The 7,494-nt window shown below is 29.1% G+C and overlaps 1 long non-coding RNA gene across 7 annotated transcripts; it reads left to right on the top strand.

Moving 5' to 3' along the window:
• Nucleotides 1-2,054: 2,054 nt before the first annotated feature.
• On the top strand, nucleotides 2,055-7,234 carry LOC123918280. 7 transcript variants are annotated; one of them, XR_006812737.1, is made up of 9 exons: nucleotides 2,116-2,635; nucleotides 2,825-2,957; nucleotides 3,034-3,077; nucleotides 3,702-3,777; nucleotides 4,055-4,123; nucleotides 4,215-4,300; nucleotides 5,224-5,340; nucleotides 6,196-6,295; nucleotides 6,732-6,965. It is a non-coding gene; the product is annotated as an uncharacterized LOC123918280 (long non-coding RNA). The 7 variants fall into 7 exon arrangements; XR_006812738.1 differs by lacking the exon at nucleotides 6,196-6,295 and adding an exon at nucleotides 3,435-3,592 and having other exon boundaries at nucleotides 4,218-4,300; XR_006812739.1 differs by lacking the exon at nucleotides 6,196-6,295 and adding an exon at nucleotides 3,333-3,592 and having other exon boundaries at nucleotides 4,218-4,300.
• The last annotated feature ends 260 nt before the right edge of the window (nucleotides 7,235-7,494 follow it).

The raw sequence follows: 7,494 nt of genomic DNA, 5'->3' as shown, positions 1-7,494 counted from the left end.
CAGGTAAACTAATTTTACACTGTCAATCATTATCGATCGTGTATTGTGCCAAATCACTCTGCTATACTACCTCACTACAATTATATGACATGGAGAAATGTTTGATTGTTATTGAATGGTAGTATAAAATTAATTTATACCGACAGAACATATCCATTAAACTCATTATTTATAGGCTTAAATAATTTTGGTCCTTTCGTCAAAAAAAAATTATTTTGGTCCTTTTTTTAAAAAGAAAATGAGTTTAATGGAGATGCACCGACAATGCAAAATAATTTTACACGGTCATCCAATAAGAAACTATCAATCTTCCATGTCATATGAAGAAAGTGGGGTGAAGTGAGGTGACGTGGCGGAATACATGGTTTTCATTCATTGAATGTGTAAAATTATTTTACACAATCGGTGCATATTCCTTTTTCTCAAAGAAAAATATGATTTTAGTCCTGCAAATATATTTCTTTTTTATTTTGGTCCCTGTAAAAATAAATTTGATTTCAGTGCTTGCCAAATCTCAAAACTTTTAAAATGGTCCCGAGCTAAATTTTTACTGACATGTCAAATTTTTTATGATTTGGCAGATGTTAAGTAGACTTTTTTTGCTTCTGTTCGCATTTTTTTTTTCAACAAACAATAAACTAACCCTCTTTTCTATTTTAAATGGATCAAATTCAATTCTTTTAATTAATTTAGTTTTTATGAAAAATGGAAATTTAATTGAAAAAATAAAATTTAAATGGAAATGTTATTAAAATATTAAAGTCAACAAATGAAGTCTACTCAGCATCTGTCAAATCATCAGAAATTTGACATGTCTGCAAAAAATCTAGTTCATGGACCATTTTAAAAGTTTTAAGATTTTGCAGCGACTAAAATCATTTTTTTGTACAGGGACCAAAATCAAAACGAAACATATTTGCAAGGATCAAAATCATATTTAAGCCCTATTTATATTTAACTTAGAAATTGAACTAGTTAATTTAATGAGTTAAATCTGTATAGTCGCTATAATGTGGAGACTTTCTAAGTTTAGTCCTTACTTTATTTTTATTATATTTTTAGTCGTTATACATTTTTTCCATGCACATAGTTTTAGTCCCTACTAAAACTAATTTTTTTTAACTATCATTAAACTCTTAAATTTTTGAATTCTTTTTTGTAGACATATTTAAAATATCATATAAAGTTTATTTACAAAATTAAAATTTATTTAACATGAGATGAATTAAATATGATTTTTTTAAATAGCAAAATTTCAAGATAAAACTAACGAAAATGATAACCAATAAATCAAATTTTGAGCTCGTTTTTTTTAGGAACTTTTTATGATGTTATAATAATATATGCAAAAAAATATATCAAAAATACACATTGAATTAGCAGTAGGGACCAAAACTAGGTGCATGATATTTTTTTAAGGACTAAAAATATAATAAAAAAAAAGTAAGGATTAAACTTAGAACGTCGCCACTTTATAGGGACCAAAAACATATTTTACTCTTATTAGTATTTTAAATAAATAAAATAATAATCTCAATATGCTAAATTAATAATAATTTAGATTAGTCAAATTAATTAATTTTGGTGGAATTTTATATGATTCAAGTTCATTTTGGTACTTTTAAATATAATAAACACTTTTCTTCTCCCATTTCTCTCTTTTTTCTATATCAATCAATACATCAAATCTACTCTATTTTTTTTCTCTCTTCTCACAACCAAATACACCCTAAGCGACATCATGCACTCATAATGTTATTTATTGGAGACATTTATATCCCCCTTATCCCAAAATTTTGTTAGCGTTTCTCTTCGGATTCGGAACGCGTGTTTAAACATTTTAATGGAGGGGTTAGTTTACAAGGAAAAAAAAATTATATTTATCACCAAAATATTTATTTAAGTTAAAGTGAAAGTGAATTGTTAGTTTTAATCACATGCATGTTTTAATCACCAAAATGTTTTTGTCAATGGAAATACTGGCCAGGTAATCACATGCATGTTATGTTATGTTCTGTTACCATTGATCTTGAGAAGTTAAAAGTTAATCTCTAATCTCTAAAACTACACAAGTGCAAAACAACAAATAGTAAAAAAAACAGGTGTCATCCTCTAAGGTAGTCCACATAGGATTTCAAGTTTCATGTTTAGACAAAATTTTAACCTCATTTAGGCAATGTTTTCAAATTTGATAATGGAGGGAAAAAAGTGTGAACAAATGATCAAAGGGCCAGAAAAGTGGGTCGAAAATGCAAGGCCCATTGCGAGAAGCCCAAACAGATGAAAAAAAGAAAGAATCTGGTCAGAAGCAACAAGGGTCTTGTCCCTTTCAGCATCTCTTCATTTTGGGTAATATTGTTTAGGCAAATTCTGAATTGTTCTCACTCATCCCTTTTACATGCAACCTAAAACAACTTTATCAGAGACAAATCACGCTGCTGCAAGCTCCTCAATTCAAATTTCAAATTCAAAATAACACACGCTCTCTCTCTAGCCATCTTCTATCACCTTCAAATTTTCAATCTCAAACCTCCCCCTATTTCTCTTTGTTTTCCACCTAGCCCTTTGATATTCTTCTTTCTACTGCTTTCCTCCATTTTTTTCTTCATTATTGGCTTGCAGAAGATAATCAACGGTAAACTTCAATTTTTTTTCTCATTTGCTTCTTATTGCTTTTCTCTCTTCTTATTGGCCTTGAATTTTTTGAGTTTTGATTATACATTTCATTGTTTATTACCCTTCAAAATACCCATTGATGATTTTTTGTTTCTCTTATTGTTGTTGTTTCAAATTAATTTGATTCTATTTTTCTGTTTTCATTTAGATACGTGGAGTAACTTTGATTTTGAATTCAAGGAAAATATCAATTGAAGCGGCGATAGAAGGAACCCTTCATACACAACGACTTTGTCGGAACCGCCATTGACAAGGACACACCGCTGGAACCAGTTCAAGAGGTATTGTTTTTCTTGGCTTTGAATGTCATGGGTTTCACCATTGTTCTGTTTAATGAGTTATGTATTTTCTTTGCAGCTATCTTCATAAATGAATGTTCAAAGGGCTTCTCAAAAAACAAAGTATGTCTTTTGATTTTCTAAATATATTGTTTAAATATTTTGCTATAATAACTGTTTTTCTAACTCTATTGCCATAATTTAGATGTAAGTTAAACCAAGTTTTGATGGTTTTCCTAAAGGTATACTTGCTTAGCTTATTATGATTTGTAGTTAAACCATTGTTTATTAGTAGATTTCTAATTTTCAATGGAATTGATCTATTGTTTGAGTGATCACTTATAGTTTGATACTTTTAATTACTTTAGTTTGATTTAGATAGGAAGAATCATTGTCATCCCTTGAATTCCTTAGTTTAATGAAAGTTGGTAAACTACATAGCTTTCATTGTATTTGAAAACTCTCATTTGATTGTGAAAGTGAGCACTCAAAGTGTTTGAGGAAATGTCTCAAAAGGAAAAAATGATGGCTTTGTGGTCTTATTTTTTTGTGCTTTTCTATACCATCATTTGTATGCAATTAGTGAAAGAATTAGTGAAAATAGATAATTTGTTAGCTTCTACATCACCAACTTTAAGGTATTTTATAAAAATGGTGTCTTCTTCATCATATATTTTTAAATGATTTATTTAAATTTTTGCAACAATTGTATGAAATCAACTGTAATACTCTATTTGCACTTTGCAGGCCAAAAGATTTGTAGACTATTTGGCTACTTTGGTCCTCTAAATGAAGTTTTCGTGCCTCATGATTATTATATTAGGTAAGCTTATTTACTCCGTCTTAAACACAACTTATATATAGCTTCTATGTGTTGTTTTAATTTAAAGTTTTAATTTTTCAGTTCAATGTGTTATATGTGAAGTTGTATAGTGCTCCAAATTTATCACTTAGTTTTGGTCAACGTGATGACATTATTTCTCACTTTCAAATTACTACTTTTAAATATAGTTTTTGTTTCTCATGTGAATATTTGTGTTTGTAAATCTCTTATAAGATGAGCTGAATATATTCCTGATGACTTTGACTTTTTTATTCAGGTTATTGGTAAAACATTGGTCCTTGATGAGATAATCAATTATACTCAATCATATCACCACCAAGTAGAGGTGTGAATTCTTTATCTAATGTTGTCATTCTTTGTGAAAATATGAATCTTTGATAAACTATCTGATAGGTTTGATTCACAATAATTTATAGCAGCAAAGCTTTTGATATATGGTTGCATAAAAGGGTTGAAAGTGATATAATGCTTCCAAAAAGGATGTTGGAGAGTCTTTCACATGGTAAGCAAATAGACATGTGTAGGGGTTGAAAGTTTTTTTGTGATTGTACATGTAAATTGGTTTCATTTATGCTTTTTTTTTTTTGGTACATCATTTATGCATATGTTTTACTTCACACTTTTATTGGAAAGAACAATAAGCTAGAAAGAAACTATTGATTTCAGTGTTTGGTGAATGATGATAAAGGTCAAGTGATGATTATTGATTTCTGAAGTTGAGATATTTGTTCATAAACTTTGGCACTTTGTAAGATCCATCATATTTTTTAGTTTACTTTATTTCGAAATATCTTATTTGAATTGAGGGAATGAAGACTATCAAATTGAGGGGTCAAGTTTATGAATTTTCATGGATTAGTTTTTTATGAAACTATATTTATATGAAATAGATTTGCTTGAATTAGTGTAATGAATATGAAAAAATATGATTATTTTTGGAATTTTTTTATTTTTGCTTGATCAATTTTACAACCAAAAGTCTCTTCTCAAAGAAGTCAAGAATGGTCACATTTAGGTAAGTTGAACTTCTTTTGGCTTTGTCAGTTTATGTTAACCTCAAACAGTCACAAAGATGAACATTTGAATTCACATGGTTTAAGAAAACTCATTGTTTGAAATGCTATAGTATTTTTTATCTGTTGAATGTTGAATTAGAATTTGGAATGTTATATTAGATGGAAAAGTTAGTTATACTAGATAATTGTTTTGATTGTCTATATAAGTTTGTGTTTGATTTTCAAAATGTTGGACTACATGAATGTCTACATGAAAAGTTTCTCCTTCTATTTTTAGAATAGCATATTTAACTTTGTTTATGCCTCATCATGTCCTTTACTTTTATTTATAAAGATGTTCGTTTCCCTGCTATATTTTGAGGAGAATGAAAATGATTGAATTTAATAGATTTTATTTTACCCTTTGTAGAGATTAGAGAACATGGATGCTGTGATGGAGCTCCTGCCTTAGAAAGATAGACTTAAGAGTCTATGGACGGTTTACATACTAATCAAAGCTTTAGGAAACATGTCCAGTTAAACATAGGTGAGAATCAAGAAGAATGTTATCTTTTGATTACTATTGCTTTTAATGTGTAGCCAAAAATCAATAAGAAACCTAGCAGCATCAGTAATGGGTAGTTTGAACATTGATATTAGTAGCATAGGAATACATGGGATGGGATGGGCTGGAGAAGAAGCATGATGACTGACCTATATATTCATGTATATTCAGAACCTATATATTCAGAACACAGTGTCACGTCACTTTCATAAATGTTTTCCTTTTTTTCTTTTCCTTCACACATTGCTTTCCTTCTTGTCTTTCTCCATCCCATTTTGGTGAAAAACCAAAAGCTACTTTGCAATCCTATTCTACAATGCTTTGACCAATGCTTTCAAAATCTAAATTTCAAAAGTCCCTCCAAAATCATTCTCCTCCATTTGCTACATTTCATTTTCTCTTCAATTTTTTGTTTGTGGTCCTTTTGTCACACTATAGTGTGATACTTTTTGTTTAGTGAAAGCATATGTGTCGGTGATCTTTAAAAAAGATTCTAACATCAAAACCTTGAGTCTCTTGGCTAATGATTTGTATTTATAACTTGAGATTTTGGATAAAATCTCTGCAGACGGTGGTGTTTGCTGAACATAGTGTTTTTTTCTACCACTATCACTAAAGAGTAAAGGGTATTAGTTTACAATGATGAAAGCAACTCCCAAGAACAATATAAAATATCTTATATTATATCATCAATGAAGTTATATAAAGCTATATTTGTACTTTGAAGGGTGTTTGGTAGTCTAAGGTTTTGCTTTAAGTTTTATCATCACCAGCCCATTGTCTTCTGTTATAATTTTGTCATCTACTATTTTTGACATGGGTGTGGAATGGTTGTAGGAAAGAGGTAGGATGAAGGGAGGTTAGAAAGGGAGATAGCATCAACACAAAATTGCTAAAGAACAATGAGATCATTTTGAGGACTATATTTAGTTTTATAGTGTGTATTATTTCTTTGAATTTCCTTTCCATTACTTAATTTCATTTTATTATTACTACTACTTAATTTCATTTCATTTTATCATTTTGAGGACTATTGTTTGAGTGATCACTTATAGTTTGATACTTTTAATTACTTTAGTTTGATTTAGATAGAAAAAATCATTGTCATCCTTTGAATTACTTACTTTAATGAGAGTTGGTGAGCTACATAGCTTTCTTTGTATTTGAAAACTCTCAATGATTGTGAAAGAAAAATAAAGCCTACCATAGATCTGTTTTGGATTGATTGCTAAGTTTTAATATGCACCATTGTTTACATTTTCGTTTGTTAACTTAACATGTTTCAAATTAGGTAGGCTAAAAAAAAAAAACATGTATGAGTTGAATGAATGTTTTCTTTTTTGGTTGTGACTAATTTTTTTACACAATTGTAGATGGCAGGAGCAAGAAAGGTTTACCATGAAGAGGTTGAACTTCTTGGGAGATGACCAAGTTTTTATGTGGTGGCTTATAATGATATCTCAATAGGATATATCTTCTCTTTAAATTCATATATCATGTTGTATAATTAAGAGGAAAATTACAATGACCTCGCCTAAATTCTATTGTAATAGACACAAACCTCCCCTAAAGTCTATTGAATAGACAAACACCTCCCCTCTAAACTTCCACCGTTTATTAATCTGTTAATTTTATTATGATGATAATCTCTCCTAAATTAAGGGGAAAATTACAATGACCTCGCCTAAATTCTATTGTAATAGACACAAACCTCCCCTAAAGTCTATTGAATAGACAAACACCTCCCCTCTAAACTTCCACCGTTTATTAATCTGTTAATTTTATTATGATGATAATCTCTCTCCACTGAAACCTTGAATATTGTACCATTGTTCGAACCTTCTCAAACCATTTTTCCTATTTTAAATCTACTATTATTAGTTTTCAATTGAAGAATAATCATCATATTTTATGTTTATGCGTATTTTAAGTTTTTCATATAATGTATTGTTTTGATGAATTAGTTTTCAAATAGTTTTTGTTTAGTTTTCTATTTACCAATAATATTAGTAAATGAATTTCATGTCACAAGGAAATTGAGTAATATTTCACACTTAATTGGACTAATTACGAATTAATAATTATACGCATAAACAGGTGAATATCAAAATTGAGTAATATTTCACATTTTTAATT

This window comes from Trifolium pratense, linkage group LG3 (assembly GCF_020283565.1).
Source record: "Trifolium pratense cultivar HEN17-A07 linkage group LG3, ARS_RC_1.1, whole genome shotgun sequence".
NCBI classification, from domain to species: domain Eukaryota; kingdom Viridiplantae; phylum Streptophyta; class Magnoliopsida; order Fabales; family Fabaceae; genus Trifolium; species Trifolium pratense.
The sequence above is the reverse complement of the archived record's forward strand: the minus strand, read 5'-3'. Positions and strand labels throughout refer to the sequence as shown.